Source organism: Solea solea, chromosome 10 (genome assembly GCF_958295425.1).
Source record: "Solea solea chromosome 10, fSolSol10.1, whole genome shotgun sequence".
Taxonomy (NCBI): domain Eukaryota; kingdom Metazoa; phylum Chordata; class Actinopteri; order Pleuronectiformes; family Soleidae; genus Solea; species Solea solea.
Window position 1 is genome coordinate 12,491,241 of NC_081143.1, and position 448 is coordinate 12,491,688.

Below are 448 nucleotides of genomic sequence, written 5' to 3' on the forward strand. Positions count from 1 at the left end.
ACCCTGCCCATTAAATCCACCATACATTATTTGAATCATCCATTCACCACTCTTTATTCCTAAATCTTAGTTTCTGACCTTGAACCAATCATAAAATACCCTAATTAACTTGTGTATAAATCAACAAACGTTTCTGGATTATCATCATCATTTTGCAAAGGGGGGTAATTCATAATCCAGAGTAAAAGTTGTTTAAAGCCATCGTGTGTGGTGGTGGCAGCACTGAAGATAAGACTTAATATTTAAGTATTTAAATTATAAGTACTTCTTTATCCTTAAAAATACAGGTGTATACAACAACAATACAGTTCAAGAGAAGATAATCTCTCCTCTGTAAGTGCGATACATTTTGTATTCTTACGACTGTAATGTGATTACCTGCTCTCGTATGACAAGACAAGGCAGACTTTTGATGCTGCCATTACATTTAAAGAAAAAGACACCAGGA